General features: G+C 44.7%; 1 protein-coding gene across 4 annotated transcripts in view; it reads left to right on the plus strand.

The window, feature by feature from the left end:
• The window catches only part of ZBTB38 (zinc finger and BTB domain containing 38), a 144,965-nt gene that overhangs the window by 77,187 nt on the left and 49,370 nt on the right, over positions 1 to 18,408 (plus strand). For 2 of the 4 annotated variants that reach the window (XR_006965628.1, XM_047098995.1), the window contains exons 1-2: positions 59 to 144; positions 1,677 to 1,775. The gene's annotated coding sequence lies outside the window, so the exon portion shown is untranslated. Of the gene's footprint in view, positions 1 to 58; positions 145 to 1,676; positions 1,776 to 18,408 lie in introns of those variants that run through there. The other 2 variants (XM_047098996.1, XM_047098997.1) reach the window with 1 other exon arrangement.

An 18,408-nucleotide genomic window follows, 5' to 3' on the forward strand; every position in this document is an offset into this window, starting at 1 on the left:
GCCGGGGGCGGGCCGGGCCGGCAGAGCCGAGCCGCCGGCGTCCATTTTCTGGGCGGTGCTGTGTGGCGCAGCGGCCGGACTCGCGGGTCCGGAAGAGCCATGGACCCCCAGGGAAACGCGCTCGCGCTGGAGCAGTCGAGCCCTGTAAGTGCCACTCGCTGGGTCTGTGTGCGTGGCTGGGTGGGCGAGGTGCGGCCTGCGGACGCGGGGCCCCGGGCGCGGCCGGCCTGACCCCTCCTCTGCCCAGGAGGGAGCCCCGAAACCTGGCTGGCAGAGGGTGACGCAGAGCCGTGAGCTCTGCAAACGCTGGAAAACCGAGCAACTGCAGAGACCGAGCGTCCGCAGGTGCCCGGACCCGGGGGCCTGCGCCCCAGCGAGGGAAGGGGGTCAACTGCAGAGCGGGGCAGGTGGCGCCGCATCTAGTGGCCCAACTGTGCGGCTGTGCTAGAGGGCGGAGGGCGGGGGGGGGGGGGAGAGAAATGCGCACCCAAGGGCCGGGGACGTTATGGGCTCAGGTCCAGCAGGCTCAGGAACTGCGCTGACAGTCGCAGCTCCCCTCCCCCGGCCTGCGACTGGGACCCCAGTCCTGACCGAACGGGAATCTGATGATTTTCTTGGTTCAGCACCAAGCCCCTGAAATTGAATGGGACGTGCAAAGGCAGGGCCCTGCCCCCAGGGGTTTGCAATCTCAGCCTCTTACTTCTGCAAGTAGTTAGGTCTGTTCTGTTGGTACAACACAACCGCCCGCGGTAAGCTGCTTCTTTGCAGAGTATATAATAAATCACCCGAGATTTCAGTCTGTCCGCGATTCCACTCTATAAGTCCTTCTCTTCTGTAGGTAAGTGACTAATTGCATTCTGGACTTTGGCCCTAATTGAATATTCCTTTTAAGGATCCATTATAAATGATATATGTTATGGTGTCTTATACATATATTAAAGGTTAAAGACTTTTCTCCTAATTACGAAGCTCAACTCCTCCAGTCAGGTTGGCATGGTTAAAAAGAAACATAGGAGGATTTAGTCCGTTGTTTCAGAGAAACTTCTGGTGAAGTACTATATGTAAGTGTAGTGTTTTTCCAACAAGAGTAGGGACCCATTAGAAGATTGTGGAATCAGTTTAGTGCGTTACCGCAGGAATTTTTTTAAAGATATAAAACACATAATCCAATATGGAAAAGAATTGGACGGAAAATATCAGAGTGCAATGCATATAGTAAGTGTTGTTTTGAGACTTTGGGGTTTGTTTATATAATATAATTTTTTAAAACGGTGAGTCACTGTCAGAAGTTTTTAAAACCCTTATTTACAGGTTAATAACCCAGGCTTTGGAATCAAATGAACCTGGGTTTACGTCTCAGGTCTAACATAAACTACCTGTGTGACCTTGAATAGATTCTGTGACCTCTCGGAGCTTCTTTTTGTGTAGCCGTAAAATGGGGGATGTCTCCTACATCAAGGGGTATTATGAAGACTTTATGAGGTCATGTATGGCAGTCATTTTGCTCGGTGCTTAACTTATAGTAGGTGCTCAATACACATGCTAATGATACTTACTGTTGTTGAAACATCAAATCCTGGCAGCCAGTCATGGGACGTTGTACCTTTTCTTTTTCTTTTTCTTTTTCTTTTTCTTTTCTTTTCTTTCTTTCCTTTTTTTTTTTTTTTTTTTTTTAGGTCTTGATGTGGAGGAGATGGAGGACTCAGAACCAAGAATTTCCAAGTGATTTCTTCCAAAGCACAAGAAACTGTTAGTGCTGGTGTGTTCTGACTGAGGTAACTGAATTTGCATCTCTCCTTAGTGTGTATGAAATAAGAAACGGTTTTTCTGAGGGACTGAAGGCCTCCCAAGGGGCATATGATTTGTGCCAGCGATCCAGTAGATTTGGGGATTGCAAAATGACGACACTTCAGTGAACTGTTATTAAGGAGACATGACGCGTGAGGCCCCTGTGATGCAGGGGGAACTAAGTGAAACGAGGCTTCAGGACGACTGGTGTCTTGTTCCAGTTCTGCCAGTGACTGTTGTGGGAGTTTCTGTAAATCTCTTCGTAGATCTCTAGCTTCTCCAGACCGGAAGGGCCTGCAGACCTCATTGCGGCCCAGAGAGTTTAAATGACTCTTCAGGGTGACCCAGTGGGCTGGAGCAGAGGCAGGACTGCACCTTGGATCTCAGCTGCTCGGTCATGCGGCCAGCTCCAGGCTGCAGGGTGAGCACCACGCTAGGCACTGAGAGCACAGATGTGAAGCACCCACCTCCAGGACACTTGCAGTGTGTGTTGGCAAGAACCGACAACCCAGCAGAGTGCTCTCTCTCTCTCTCTCTCTTTTTTTCTTACTTACTCCTCACAATACCCCTACAAGGTAAAAAAGAATAGGTGTGAAGGATTAAAGTGTGAAAATGCAGACAGGTCACTGAGGGCTTCGTATCTCATGCTACATTTGTGGTGTACATTTCTGAATGCAGAACACGTTGCTAGGACCACAGAGTTCAAGGCAAAGTGCTTGCCCATGAGGAGCTTGCAACCTAAACTCCAAAGAGGCAGTCAGATGGTCAGTACCTGATGTTCACCCCTGCTTCTCCAGCAGTCATAGTGGGATCTGTGATAGGAAGAAACCTGAGTAGCTGACATACCACAGTTCTTGCCTCTCAATGCAGTTTTTCATTTTTTTCAAATTTAACATAAACTTCCATCCAACTATTAAAACTTATACTTTTGGGGCATCTGGGTGGCTCAGCCAGTTGAGCATCTAACTCGTGATCTCAGCTCAGGTCTTGACCTCACAGTCATGAGTTCAAGCCCCGCACTGGGCTCTGCTCAATGCATCAAGCCTACTTAAAGAAGAAAAATAAATAAACGTATACTTTCAAATTATAAACGATAGTAAGGTCTTCTCCAGATTAATTCATTGATTTGTTCATTCAACAAATGTTTCTTGAGCTCCCACAAGGCACGTGGCTATTCAAGACCAAACATACTACTATATTTTTAAAATCATGGTATTAGTCATGTTCAATCTTTTAGCAAGGAATTATTTGTCCAACTGTTGGAGATTTGTTATTGTTAACATGCTGGAATATCAGCTCCAAGAATGTTCGAGATTGACTCCTAAAGGATATATAGGTCTTTTTAAAAATCTTGAAATCTTAAGAAAGGAATTTCTTCTCTTTAAAATTTTGATTCTGCCATTACTGTCACCTGCTTGTAGAAGTCTTTTATCTGTGCACTTAACCAGTAGACATAGAGGAAAGCAGTTTGGCAAGGGGGCTTTCTTTGACTTGAAATTCTCCCCTTTAGCTTTTTTTTTTTTATTTTTTTTTTAATGTTTATTTATTTTTGAGACAGAGAGAGAGAGACAGAGCATGAACAGGGGAGGGGCAGAAAGAGAGGGAGACACAGAATCTGAAACAGGCTCCAGGCTCTGAGCGGTCAGCACAGAGCCCGACGCGGGGCTCGAACTCAGGGACCGTGAGATCATGACCTGAGCCAAAGTCAGACGCTTAACCGACCGAGCCACCCAGGCGCCCCTCCCCTCTTTAGGCTACCCAGGACTGTGAGTGTTCAAAAGTATAGCAATGTAAGAGCTACTCTAATTTACAGAGTAGAGTTAGAGATAGCTCCAGTAATCACATCAAGCAACAGAAATCAGTTGTAAGTCTTGACTGCTCCTTGTAATAAACTTAACTCCAAATAGAACAAATGAGATGTTGAATGTGAATGTGCTTTGTAAACTTTTAGGAGTTCTATAAATGTTACGCAGCAAATATTTATTGAGTGCTCACATGAGTGCGTCACCGTGCTAGAGAAAACAGATTCAACAGATCTGATCCCTTCCCTCTCAGGCCCTGTGATGTAGGTGAGGAAGTAAAATATGCAGAAATAACTGTGTGGTAAATGCCAAAAGATATAGTTTGGTAATTTGAAAAGGAAGAGGTCTCTTTTTCTCCTAGGAGTCAAGGGACTCTTTCTTGAGAACAGGCATTTAAGCAAGTCCTTGAAGGAAGCGGAGTTTCCATCAAAGAGACGGGGAGAAGAGATCATGGAGCATGTTCAGGGAAAGGTAGTGAATCAAGCTGAGTTAGAACTGGCCTATAGAGGCATCCATCCGGTGGGAAATAAAACTGAGAACATTCAGTGCCAAACAGTACAGTCTTGAATGTCAGACTGGGAAATACAAATGTATTAGCCAGTAGGAGTTACTGAATATATTTGAACAGCTATGCATCAGGGGCATGTTCTTGTGGGTAGCTCATGGGGAGATCAATCAGGAGGAAAGGCAGGGCAGAAACCGGAGCCTTGAAGACTAGTGAGAAAGCTTCCACAGTCCACCAAGGAAAGGTGAGAGCGGGAGAGGGGAAGACCTAAAATGCGCGATAGCAGTGAAATGGGAAAGGGACAGATGCAAAGGAGAGAATTGACATAATATGGCAGTAGAGAACGAATAGCAAAGCCGCCCCTGAGATTTCCTAGGCAGTGCTACCCACGAGGGAAACTTCAGAGGTGGGAAGGGGCTGCATTTGAGAGGGGCTGAGTTTGAAGCGGTCACATCCCCCTGACAGATAGGGCCTTTGTGCTTCAGAGGAGGGCCTGGGCTAGCTTGGGAGTCATTAAGATACAAGAAAAGGTGGGAGGAGAGATTTTCTAGAGAGAGAATATAGGGAGGCAAGGGTTGAGAAAAGAAAGAAGGATGAAGGGAGGACCTAGAGGATGAGTCTGGCAAGAGAGCAGGACTCCAGCAGCCAGCAGAAGGGGGTTCCCGGTGGAGGGAGAACGGAAGTACCAGATGCTGGGAGGTGGGGGCTGGCCTCAGGATGGCCACTGGATTGACAAGGGCTAGATCATGTTTGTGATCTCCTTTGTGAGATGATATGACTTGCAGAATGAATATTAAATGGTTTCATTTCTAAGAGTTGGTACCTTGCACAAATCAAGAATCACTATTAAATTTGACCCCAGCAAGGCCCAAAACACACTTCTGATTACTAAAATTCCAGCTGTTAAATTTGGTTTTGATAGCAGTCATACACTTTATTCTGTTGTGAGCAGGCAGACCAAAGAATAACCGTCGACAGAATAAATTCTTCAAAAACTCCCATTTCTGTTGATACAAGAGGTTTTCTAAAAGTAATTTAATTCTTTTGCCTTTTACTGAAAGGGTATTGTATGATGTATGTGTGTGAGAGACAAAGAGCGAGAAAGAGTATGTATGTGGTGTATGTGTGTGTGTTTTCATGGGCATATGAGCTTAATACAATGGAATGAGAAGACTGGGGTCAGATAAATCTAGTTTCACAACCTCACCGGGCCATTTTCCAGGCTTGTGACTTCAGAAAAGTTATGTCTCGAAGCCTAACTTTTTCCATCTATAACTCAAATAAGATTATTTGAAGATTGAGTAATATATAATTTGGTCAGGATCGTACCATAGCAGGCAGTTAATAAGTGTTGATTCCTTTCCTCTTACAGCCTTGTATAGGTATGTAAATGTCTGTGTAATATGCATCTATACATAAAGCCTTATCCTTATGACTCATTTTAATGTGTTGATTTTATCACAGAAAGAGCATTCCTCCCACTGTAGCTAATCTATCCTGTGATAATTCAAGTGACTAGCAACTTAATGGATACAATTCCACCTGGGAATTAAAATGTGGGTTCCCAGGCCCCTGACTCAGAGATTCTGATTATTTAGATTTGGAGGAGGGTCTAGGAATCTTCATTTTATTTTTATTTATTTTTTTTAACGTTTATTATTTATTTTTGAGAGAGAGAGCGAGAGAGAGAAAGACAGAAGAACGTGAGCAGGGGAGGGGCAGCGAGAGAGGGAGACCCAGAATCCGAAGCAGGCTCCAGGCTCTGAGCTGTCAGCCCAGAACCCGATGCAGGGCTCGAACTCACTAACCGTGAGATCATGACATGAGCTGAAGTTGGACGATTAACCGAATGAGCCACCCAGGCGCCCCACAGAGATCTTTATTTTAAACAGGCAGTGCAAGATGAGGATTAACAAATGCCAGTTTCTAGGAAGCAGATGAAGGGAGAGACCTGAGACTTGATATACCGGTTTCAAATCCATTTTCTATCAGAGATATGTCTATTTTCCAGTGTTTCATATTTGTATCATTAATGTTTATGGTTTGTATTTGTAATAAAATAAAAACAAATGAGTGCCAGATAGTCAAGGGATGCTAGCATTTGCACCCCACTGTCTCTGTCTGCAGCACAGCACATCCACAGCAGCACGGGGTGACATGCCTCCGAGTCAGCTTCTCTTCCTATGGAGTCAGTGGTGACACCCTGTCCCTGTGCCCAGAGTTTGCAAAAGCAATGTAACTTTAAGTGTGGTGGCAAATAAATAACATATTTAGTGGTGGCAGTAAGATGTATCTTAATGTATTTTTCTAGGGTTGATAAACATCTCTGCCATTTGATTACATTTCTCTGCCTGTCTGCATCTTGGAATCATATAATTTTTAGGCTAGTTCACATCGCTCGTCTATCCCAACGTCACTTAATCTATGAAAAAATAACTGATCCTATATTTCCTCCTAGTCCTAGTTGTTTTCTTTGCTTATTCACAAGAAAGGATCGAGACATATGTATATTGATGTTTAAGCTATGTATAGAGAATATAAAACATATTCGATTTGTTCATATTGAGTTGTTCTTTGTGCTCCTTGCACATAATTTAAAAATCAGATAACTGGAATATGTTTATTAAAATTATCCTTTTATAATGCTGTTGGCATTCTGTTGATGGTTTGCTTTTGGAGGATGCCAGTGGCCTGGAGCCTTCCTAGAGTTTCTCTGTCTGTTCTCATCGTGCCCAAGGGGAGAAGACAGAGCAGTTTTCATGAAGTGAATTCTATACCTTATGTGCAGTATTTTAGCCATTGTATTAGAACCTCAGAATAACCTGGCATGATGGAAATTGGGGCAAAGAAGCTCAGTAGGGAAGCTGATGAGATTTTCACACCCTGAGGTTTGATTCCAAAGTCCATCCTCTCTCAGGGGGAGGGAACACCCAGTTGTTTCCCCAGCCATATACAGAGAGTATGAATTAGATCCGTGTTTCTGATTTTAGGTCGAAGACTTAGAGACCTTTGTCCTTGATATTATTGTAACCTCAGAATTTTTTACAAGAAGCAAGTGGAGCAAAGCTAACATGCAAACTTGAAATTGTTCAATAAATATTACCTATGTGCCAGGTGTCAGATTGGGACCCCACACTTGTGGCAACCTCCCTGTCTCCCTCACCCCTGTCTCCCTCACCCCTGTCTCCCTCACCTATCCTTATCTACTATCCATGTGCTGCTGCAAGCTTTCTTTTTAAAGTGAAAACACCAGTGGATTTCTACACTGATAAGATCCATCAATTTGTGTCTTTTTATAGCTGTTACTGTCCCTGTGCAGGGCTGAATGTTCCCAGAGTCACTGTGCCAGTTGAACGTTTAGAACAGTTCCTAGGGGGATTGCCCAGAGGTGTTCAGCAAGTGTTTGTTGATTATCCTCTGAGGCCCTGAAGCCTAAGGTGGGGAGAGGGAAGGAGCCCAGAGCCCTGCATAGGGAGGTTGGGGGGGACAAAAAACACCATGGTGTGAGAGACCAGACCAACCAGGAGGCCTAGGACTTGTCCCCGTGACCCACTGAGCCACCTTGGGAAGGAAAGTTGTAGAGCTTTGCTGCCTTGGTTTCCACATCTGTAACCATAGAAGGTTTGGCTCAGTGATTATTGAGGTTCCTTCTACCTCTAAGATGCAGTAATTCTGTTCCCTCTCCAGCAGAAAAACAGAGGTGCTGGGACAAGCGGGTGGAAAGGGGAGGCAAGAGTTAACTCTGTGTTTAAGGTCTTCCGGGGATCCTGATTTCAGAGTTCCATCTGACTGTCCTCATAGACAGACTAGTACCAGCCAGAGTTTGGGTTCTGCTTTTACCCTCTACACTTTTGAGGCAAGTGTATGAATTTAAGGGTGGGAGATTGTTTGGGAGAAAATTAAGATTCTTACAAAAAGACAGAGCCTGGCTAGGAATCAATCAAGAGATGATAAAATAGGAGGTAGGGAATCATGGTTTTCAAATTTCTTCGCTAGAAAGAACCTCAGAAATGAAATAGCCCAACCTCCTCACATTCTAGATAAAGAAATAGGAGTCCAGGGAAGTGCTAGGACTTAACTCAAGATCACACAGCTAGTAGCAAGCTGGGAACAGAACCCAGTGACCAGTGCCCAGTCCAGTATGTTCTCTGCAGAAACAGGTGGGTCCTGTCTTAAGGCAGGTTATAAGGAGAGCAGAAGATGGCAATGAGCAAGCAAAGCGTAAAGAGAGGCTGAACCTGTTCTGTTGGAGAGCAGACCATAATGCCTGTTGGGCTTCTAGTACACAGTAGGACACCATGACGCAAAACTTCCATCCTGTTGACCAGTGGACTCTTGTCAGTTAAAGTAGTCGAGAAATTTTCTTTTTAAACTGGGAGAGGCAGAAGGTGGTTTCCTTTTTTTTTTTTTTTATGTAGTTTTTATGCCCAGTGTGAAGCCCAACACAAGGCTTGAACTCCTGACCCTGAGCTGAGATCAAGAGTTGGCCACTTAACCAACTGAGCCACCCAGGTGCCCCTGGTTTCCTTTTTTAAAGCGTTTTTTTCTCTCTTACTCCAGTGTAAATTACTACGCTATAAAATAATTTAATTTTGATAGGAATTAAATATTTTCTGAAGGAATATGAAGAGGAAGACCCAGCTTGCACTGGCCATTTCAATGCCTGTGTTTTGCTGACTCCTTTTGCTGGCCGCTTTTATACGTGTGTTTATCCTATGCTGCGTTTTCATGAGAAACCAGTGGCTATTTAAATCCTAGAGGAGCATCCTGAGGTTATTTCAGCAATCCATGAAGGCAGGCTTTGTGTAAGGTGAGATAGATGGGAGCTGTCACTTCCTGCTTCGTGAGTTGGATATTGTTTCTAGGCCCCGTTTTGTCTGTGTTATTTTTCCTGTTCATGTGTTAGAACAACTTCTGATTATTTGTAGAGTTGTTTACAATTAGATAATAAGACCACCAATTCAGTAAAGACAAAGCGGAATTTCTTATCTTGCCAGGCAAGAGACCCAAACTTGTATGCATTTTCACGTAGGCATAGAGATTTCTGATTAACTCTGATAGAACATTGATTCACTTCTAGACCAAAGTGAGGACTTCCTTTTTTTTTAATTAAAAAAAATTTTTTTATTGTTTATTTTTGAGACAGAGAGAGACAGAGCATGGGAGGCAGGGGAAGGGCAGACACACACACACAAACACACACACACACACACACACACACACACACACACACTGAAGCAGGCTCCAGGCTCTGAGCTGTCAGCCCAGAGCCCAACTGGGGCCTCGAACTCACGAGCTATGAGATCATGACCTGGGCCGAAGTCGGACGCTTGACCGACTGAGCCACCCAGATGCCCCCAGGATTTCCTTTTTTAAAAATCTACTAAGCATTCTGGTCTGTCCCTGCCTATACCTGTTTATTCTGGTCTTGTAGTCCCTGACATGAGCTCAAAGAGCAAGTCTTCTCAAGGTCCCAATGCTGTCTTTATGCTCATGGGTGGAAGCAGTTAGGACTGTCTCACAGCAGCCAGAGTCATACTTGCTTCCTGGGTGCGCGCTGCAGAACCATATTTTCTGCCCTGTGTTCTGCCCTTACCTTGGACTGATGTGAGTCCCACCTTTGCTTTAATGGGAGGACCACCTTGAGTCAGCAGAAGGCACTAGGAAAGATGGAAACAGCAGTGAGGTGGCAAAGAAATGAAGCCCTGAATGGGGTTTTACTCAGACGTTAGAGAACTGGCCTACCCTGAGTGCTGTAAATAGGGTTAAAAAAAGAACGTGACCTTTGAAATTTTTCCTGTCAAGGTCTAGCAATTCTGGAGTTTCTGTAGCCAGTATACACTGTAAGTTGACTTTTTGCACCGAAGCACCGTTAATTACCCGGGAAACACATCTTTTCTTAAACGAGTATACGCTACAGAGTGAGTCTCTTACCCTGTTTTGTTGTGTATTTAATATTCTTGATATTTGGTTTTGGTTTTGACATTTTCAGGAAATCACTCAAGAGCTTTTTGCCACATTTGAATCATCATCTATTTTAAGACTCTCTTTTCTATTTATTGTTATGAGTTTCTGATAAGATGATTTGCGCGTCTTTCTATTTTAGGAAATCCTTTTTGAGGACTTTTTTTTTTTTTTAATGAAGTTTAAGTAGGAGTCTTACCTCTAATCCTAGTAGCTACCTTACATTAAAAATGACCTATTTCTTCGCCCCATGAGGTTCCCTTGCTTAGGGAGGATAAAAAAAAGTCGGGTGATTAGTCATTGTGGCGTTCCACAAACAAATCCTTTGGAGGCCATGATTTATGTTACTGATCGGGGAAAAAAAGGTTATATCTGTCTCTAGACAATTACTGTCGTGAAAGTTAAGTGCCGTATATTCCCAGAAGGTCCCCCGAGTGTCCTGTTTGTTGTGTTCAGGTTTCCGAACCCGGTGGCCATTTTCTGTGAGTTTGAATCCCTGTGTGAAGCCCCTCCCACTGTGGAGTCTATGAGCATTTTGTTTTCTAAAATGAAAGCACAAGCAGAAACTCGAGCTGTTCTGCAGAACAGCCTGTTCTTCAGATTTTTTTAGATCAGTATATTCAAAAGCATAGTTTTTTAAACAGCCTATTGTGGGTTTTTATCTGCAGCAGGTTTGGGTTTGTTTGGAGGATTTTACTGTTTTTTTTAGTGTAGACAGCTTATTTATCGCTCTAACTGCTCTCTGTTTCCCCCCAGATACTTTCAGTCAAACAGGTGAGCGAGGGGGGAGGGAACTATTTTGATACCTGACTACCGCCAGAAACCTTCATTCAGTTTCGAGTTAGTTTCTTTCGGTGTGAGATTGGCAAAACCTCACTGGAACTCTCAGTCCCTTTGATATTCCTTCCTCCTCCTGCCTTTTCTACCCACCAGTTTTCCCCAGGCAATTTCTTTTGTCTCAGCCGCTGTGTGTCCATTTGTGTGACCAGCCAGAGTTTTTGTAGCATTTTCACGGTACAGAAGCTCTTGTGCCTCCAGTTGTACGCCAGACCTACAGACAGGCTTGCTTGACAGCTCTCCCAGTCACCTGTATCTCCTGGACCCAGGGAGGAGGTGACTGTTTCACAATCCTGTGCCACCTCGGGGATCTATGCTGCCATGCCTGGCCTCGCTCCAGAGATTGCAGTGTTTCCAGTGGTGGCTTCAGACTGGAAAAATGGGAGGTGGAAGAGAAGTCAAGGAAAACACAAGAGGAGGAAACGTGTGTGCAAGGAAAGTACGTACATGGATTCAAATATGTGAGAGCTCGGGTCCATGAAAACGATCCCTGTGCATTGGCATTTCACCAGGGGGGAACATGCTGTGGACTGCGGACTGTGTGTTGACAGTGGGGAGCAAGCGTGGCGGAACAGGGAAGAGGCTCAGCAGCTTTTCTCCAGGAGGTCCCCACTGGTGTCAGAGGCCAAAAGGATCAGCTCTGCACCCCCACCCCTATGCCCAGGGTCTCTGGAGCAGAATTTGCTTCCTTGGGTTGATCACCATTGTTCTGTTGAGCACTTTGCAAAAATTCCCTGGAGCCACCTGTGATCTTGGTAGATACGCGTTATTATGTGGATCCCACTGTTTGAAGCCCAGACTGCCAGGTTGTCCAGGCTGCATTTCTGTGTCTAGCTTTTGGAATTGTTATTTGTGTGATACAGTGGTGAAGCACGGTGTCATTCAGAATACTCTGACCCAGGAAGGAACTACTGGTAAAAGCCTGTGCATTCTCAGCAATTATTGCTTCCCTCACTGTATCATCTGCTAACGATGAATGTGGAATCTCTTTTGGAAAGGAAAGCAGGGTGCCTCCAGGAGTATGAATCTGATTTTGAGGAGCTAGAGTTGACCTTGTGGTTGACGTGACTTTTGAAGCAAAGTGAAGAGTTTGATATCTGCCACTCTGCCCCCTAGGATTCATATATTAAGAAACTTTCCACTTGGGCATGAACAAACTGGAGGGATCCTGAAGAAATATTGTGTGACCCAAATACACTCCATGTTAAGGCTTCTCACCACCTATCCTTCATTAAGATGAAATACTTCAGTAGTTTTGGAAGCTTGGATACTGATACCTCACCATATAATTTTTAGGAGGGCATTGAATCATAGTGCAGAGATGGAAACGTTATAGGCAGAATAAAACTTTTAAGTGATTTCTACTTAGGTTATTATAGATTAGGGTCTAAAGTTCAGATACATATGGGGGCAAGAAGATAATATGAACGTTCAGTGTGGCTGGGTATAAGAAGATAGAATAGTGAAATTGGGGCAAACCGGAGGCTTGAAAATTTTTTTAAGTACTGGAGGGCCAAATGAAACATATCAACAGGCTGAATTCAGCCTCCGGACTGCTTGCCTGCCAATTATAGAGCCACACCATCTGACTCAGGCCACCAACCTGGGTTTCCTCAGTGGCAGCCTGCCTAGTCTTTTCTTGCAGAGCATTGGGACTGAAGTTCTTTAAGACCCATCCCAAGGAAAGGTCATGGCCATTGAACCTTCTCCATGTCACAGCAAATAAGGGAACCACTTTGAATATAAACGGTGTCTGGTCTCATACTGGCAAAGCTATTTGTCAGTAGAATCAGCAGCAAAACACAACATGTATGTCCAAGGACATCTGGGGGACATCTTGAGAGGCATCAGACATAGCAGCCTTGATTAAGCTGCCCAGTGCTCGCTGTGCCCATCCCAGGATAGAACAGGAAGAACCCACCAAAAGCAGCCACTCCCTGTTCAGGCATGTTCCTCCCGAGGCAGCTGAATGAAGCCAAGACTGCAGAGGCTAACCTGGCTGGCATCAGGCCATGGGGTGACAGTGAGGGACAGCAGGCATTTCATGAAATAGTCTCTAGCATTGACTTGCTTAGCCCAAAGACGCTTTCTGAAATATCAAGCATTTAGCTACTGCCTAGCTAGTCCCAGACCGGGACAGTGTGAGAATTGGCCTCTCTCTGTTGACACTTGATTGACCTTCTGCACATCCTGGAATTTAAAATGCCTTGCCTTTTTTATAAATATCTTTTAACCACTCCTGTTTTCCCTAGCTCTCTCGGTGCAGAGTGAATCATAATGTCTGTAAAGCCCTTAGCACAGGGCCTAGCATGTAGAAAGTGCTCAGTAAATATTAGCTCTTCCTGTCATTGGCATCATTGTCATCACCATTATAACTATTATAATTTCACCAGTAGGTAAAGGAACTTAGTTTCCTTAAACCTGAAATCCAGTTGTACACCTCAGCCATCTCCACCCTGACATAAATGAAGATGGACCACATACATGTGACCCACAGTGTCTGAAAATGCACTTGACAAGATGCCCAGCTGACTCATGCACATGAATGTTTGGGGAACACTGCTCTAGATGCTGTGGTAAAGCAGAGACAGACTTGCGTAGAGATTGGTCCTTGTGGGTGTGCTAGCTAGAAGATGCTTTCGGATAGTCTTAGAGGGTAGGGACATCTTGGGGGATGTACCTGTTGCATTATACTGTAAGGATGTATGATGGGGTGGTTTTGACCACACCAGGAATCTGATTCTGAAGGCTAGTGTTCCTGAGCCATGACTTTAACCTCAGCCTAGCATGTGGTTCCTTTCCACCTGCCCCATGCCCCACTGACCTTCTGGCCAGGCAAACCATGTTGCCAAGAAAGGAAATTCCTATGTTAAGAGGCCAGAAAACCTTTGCGTGTCAGGGAACCGACACAAGCAATAATGGTGTAGGACTTTAGTGGTGGAACATGTATCAGTGTAAAAATGAGGAGGGATGTGGTCTCAGTAAAGGTGCCGAGACCCCGGGAGGCATGAGAAGGAAGGTGTAACTGAACCTTCTTTAATGTTGATGACTGAGAGTTTTGCCTGCTCCTAAGGAAACATTTGGAAAGATAGAAGTAACCAATCCTGTGCTGCCTCAGTGACTTGTCTGGACTGAAAGCTACTAGAGTGGTGAGGACAGAGTGGCCACAGTATCTGAGATAATGAAGCCTAACTTCATACCAAATTAATTTAGTCTAGAAAGTGAATTAATGAAAAGTCTTTTCAGCCCTTCAAAGCTTTCACTTGTATTTTGAGGGAACCATGGTCTAGCATTTGTTAATTTATGATTGTGGTGATTTTTTCCAGTCTGCATAGTACTTTCAGATGGCCTTGTGTGCTGCACTCTTAGCAGCCCGGGGTCCCTTGGGCGGCGTAAGACTTGGAAGTGTAGCTGCTGATTTTAGTCCCTGAAATAGTTCTCTCTCTACCTCTTTCTTCCTCTTCTTCCTGCTACTGTCAGGGAACTTAGCTTGGAGTTCTGGATCTCAGTCCCCTCTCCCATTTATCCAGATGGGTTTTTGCCATGGGGTCAGTAGTAGGTTGAATGGTGGCCGCCAAAAGAGGTGTTCGTATCCCGATGCTGTGCATACGACCTTATTTGGAAAAAGGGTCTTTGCAGATGTAGGTTAGTTAAGGATGTTGAGATGAGTTCATTCTGGATTGTGGGGTGGGCCCTAAATCCAATGACAACTGGCCTTCTAAGAAACACACAGAGGAGCAACCCATAAAGAAAAGTCCATGTGAAGACATAGGCAGAGAGTAGAGTGACACAGCCACAAACCAGAGAACGCCTAGAGCCATCAGAAGCTGGGAAAGGCAAGGAAGGATTGTCCCCTAGCGTCTTCAGAAAGAACGCGGCCCTGCTGATACCTTGAGTGCAAACTCCAGCCTCCAGAACTGTGAGAGAAGAAATTTCTGTCGTTGTAAGTCACTGAGTTGGTGGTAACTTGTTAACAGCATTATTAGGAAACTGATGCAGTGTCCAGTCCTAGTCTTGATTCAGAAATGCCTGGGAACTTGTGAAAAATGACTCTCTGGGGCTTTACCCCCTGACCGTTCTGATTCTGTCAGTCTGGAGTGGCACTAAGAAACTAAAGTTTTGATGAGGGCCTCCAGGTGATCCTGATACATCCATTACCCCTCAGGAGTGGTATTCCTCAGGCTCCTTCTGTTCATCCACTTTACTTTCCTTGGGCAATATCCCTGCTCATGTCTGCGACCACCTCCTCCATGCCTGCCAGTGCACTACACATCTGAGTCTTCAGGCCGGCTTGCTTTCAGCAACAGAGTCCGTTTTGGAAGCCTGTTGACTGAGAGCATCACCTGCGTATTCCGCAGGCTCCTCAGGGAGCACAGACTTTATTATCCTCCTCCCAAACCAGCTCTTTGATCAGGTTCCCTACCTGCCAGTGGCACATCGAGGCAATGGTATCGGGGTGTAAACCCTTCCCTCTCTCTTTCCTCTCATTTCCGGTGAGTTGATTCTTCCATCCAAATAGCTTTCAGATCTTTCTCTCCTCTTCCCCACCTTCCCTTTGCCTTCTTTCTTTTTTTTTTTTCACGTTTATTTATTTTTGAGACAGAGAGAGACAGAGCATGAACGGGGGAGGGTCAGAGAGAGGGAGACACAGAATCTGAAACAGGCTCCAGGCTGTCAGCACAGAGCCCAACGCGGGGCTCGAACTCACGAACTGTGAGATCGTGACCTGAGCCGAAGTCAGCCGCCCAACCAACTGAGCCACCCAGGCGCCCCGACCTTTGGCTTCTTTCTACACTCCCTGCAGACATCCTTCTTACCAAATGGTTTCCAGAATGATCTGCCTGCAAATTTGTCAAATGATTCTCACTTAAAATCTTTTAAATGATTCATGATTGTCCAGGCTGCACATTAGAATCATCTGGAGAGGCGCCTAGATAGCTCAGTCACTTAAGCACCTGGCTCTTGATTATGGCTCAGGTCACGATCTCACAGTTCGTGAGTTTGAGCCCCATATGGGCTCTGCGCTGACAGTATGGAGACTGCTTGGGATTTTCTCCCTCTCTCTGACCACCCCCCACTCGCTCGCTCTCTGTCTCTCTGAAAATAAATAAATTAAAAAAATCTCAGTAGTCAGTATTCACCCAAGACCAAACAAACCAGAATCTCGAGTTGGAGCCTGCTTGTTGGTTTTTTATCCAGTTCCCGTGGGTGACTCCAATATGCTAGGCTGGAGGATAAAATCCAAAGTCTTGGTAACATTCAGAACTCTTGACACCTGGGTCCCTGCCAATCTGTCCCTCTCTGTCTCCATCAGGCCCTGTCCACACCCTGTGTGGCAGCCATTCCCCACCTCTTTGCCATTCCCCACATGTATCATTCTATCTCATGCCTCCTTGCCTCTGCTCAGACCTCTGCCTGGAGATAGAATGCCTTTTTGTCTTTTCGATTCCAAAGAAATGCCCTGTATCTTTCAGGACTCCATTCCACCTCTCTTTCCCTGACTCTCCTTCCCCCAACTGTTTAAGCCTACCTCCTTCGGAGTCCTGGGCACACTCACTCGAGTGTGATCATCACGGAGGAGCTGTTTGTGTGCATGCCTGTCTCTTCATTAGACTGTGGGCTCCAGGCGGTTGCTGAATGAGGGAAGAAATAAAGGATTAAACCAAGCTAAGGGCTTGAAATAGTGTTTCTGCTTCTCTGAATTATTGAGCCCATGCTGCCTTACACCTCCTCAGACACCTGTTAAGAAAACAAAGGTCTACTTGGTTTTAATGACCGTAATGAAGTTTTAGTAGAAGTAGAAGTAGTAGTATGTAATACCATTAATTGAACACTTCCTAGCTAGGTTCTCTGTAGTCGTTACTTCCTTTAACTGACCCAATAATCATCTCAGGTATCATTCCCGTTTTACAGAACGAATTAAACAAAATGTTGTGCCACCACGTAATGCAAGATGGCAGAGAATACAAAGTGGAATGCAGACATGGTCACCTGGTTGGCAGTGTTAATGGTTTGTAGGCCGGTCAGGAAAAACTGCATCTGTTGGTCAAATGGCTATTGATATATAATCTTTCGAATGGCATATTCACATTTGACACTGAATTTGGCACACACACACAAAAACACAGCCATTAAACATAATACTCAAAAGATGAGATGGTGATTCATATTTATTAATAGCATTTGGAATCACATAAATACAGTCTTCCTTTTAAGTATGCTAGAAGGAGTTTGTGACCCACAGTCACAAGATCAGGGTCAAAAACCCAACCTTGCCAATTACATGATATATGGTGTTAGGATTTGGCTTAATTTTTCTGAGCCTCGGTGTCTTCATCTTTGAAATGGAAATAGTATTTCACAGCCCAGAGTGGTATTGTGAGAAAGAAAATGAAATGGTACATATGAAAGTGATTTGTAAATGGCCTAAGGCTAAGCAGGAGTAAAGCTGAGTGTTCTTGTCCTTGTTCTGCATTTAGGTCCAGAAGATTGGCCTTTAGAAAAGTGTCAGGATGGAGAAGGTGGTGTCCTGCTGGGTCAGTGAATATGGGCACCGAGGCAGTTAGTTGCAGGTTGTCTGATTTCCTGGTGGGGCAGGGTACCAGGAGGCTGGGTTGTGAGCCCCAGAAAACCAAATGGCACGAGCTAGGTAGGGAGGATGTGGGAATGAGGAAGAGTGGTTAGAAAATTAGAGTCTTCCGCTTACTGAAACAACAGTGCTGAGAGAATGTAACTGGTCAGGGTTTTACATTGGTTCACCTGTAACCAAGGACCAGCCCAGGGATCACAGATCGACTCCAGGGAGCTGGTTCTTTTAAGTAAAAGGTTTCTTTTCTGCAGCTCAGAAGTTTTCTGGATCTCAGCACTAGAGCTCACTTATCCTGAGGTCTCAGTGTCTTGATTCCAAACATATTTACGCATTAGCACAGACGGAGATGTTCTTCACAGGGCCACTTCCTCATAGTGTAGATTCAACCTGCTTCCTCACCAAAAATGAAATCAAGGCTTTATCTGTTTTATCCTGATAGGTTGAAAAATATTTTCCAAGTCCCAATCCTGAAACATGATGGGCGGTGGGGGGAGAGGTTAGAAGAATGACCACATTCTGCCACTCTGGAGGTGAGCATAGAAAACAGCCCTGCCTTTTTTTGTCACAGACATCACCATCCTAAACTTACCTGTAAATTTCAGGAGGATTAATCTGTGTAACATGTTTTTAAAACATCAGTAGATCCATTTTAAGTTAAAATTTACATTCTAAAATATCCCAGCACACTGGAGATGATGAACAAAATGAACATGATTGAATTTAATCAGAATAAATGGGTGTGTTTGAGCTTCGGTTAAAAAACTCAGCCTTGGAAGTTTGGAAGCTGAGAAAGAAGAAGAAAACAAGGGAAGAAAGGAGAACTTCATGCCAGAAAAAAAGAAGCATGTGTGTATCCTAAATAAAATCAATTATTTGCTCCCTATTTGCCCTTGCTGAGTGCTCAGGTACTCTCACTGAATCCT

The sequence above is a fragment of the Lynx rufus genome, unplaced genomic scaffold (genome assembly GCF_022079265.1).
Source record: "Lynx rufus isolate CCGP_SWC_20201006 ecotype Redwood Valley unplaced genomic scaffold, mLynRuf1.p SCAF_5, whole genome shotgun sequence".
NCBI classification, from domain to species: domain Eukaryota; kingdom Metazoa; phylum Chordata; class Mammalia; order Carnivora; family Felidae; genus Lynx; species Lynx rufus.